Genomic DNA, 441 nt, shown 5'->3' on the forward strand with positions numbered 1-441 from the left:
CGTATGGCATAATATAATTTGTCGTTTTGGGATACCAAGGGCCATCGTGACAGACAACGGAACTCAGTTAGATAACTGTAAATTCATAAGTTACTGTGAGGAAAAAGGGATCATTCAACAGTTCTCGTCCCGGAGTTATCCTCAAGGAAACGGACAAGCCGAGAAAACTAATCGTACGATCTTCGATTGCTTGAAGAGAAGGCTTGAACAGCGCAAAGGCAAATGGTCGGAGGAATTGCCAAATGTATTATGGGCATACTACACTACCAAACGGAAACCAACCCGCGAAAGCCTTTTTTCCTTGGCATATAGAACTGAAGCCATCATCCCCACAGAAATTGGATTACCCATAGTCAGGACGTTGTGATAGAGAGTAATGATAATGAACAACAACTAGCTCACAACCTTGACATGCTTGAAGAACAGCGAGAAGCTGCAGCG

The sequence above is a fragment of the Prunus dulcis genome, chromosome 5, assembly GCF_902201215.1.
Source record: "Prunus dulcis chromosome 5, ALMONDv2, whole genome shotgun sequence".
Taxonomy (NCBI): Eukaryota; Viridiplantae; Streptophyta; class Magnoliopsida; order Rosales; family Rosaceae; genus Prunus; species Prunus dulcis.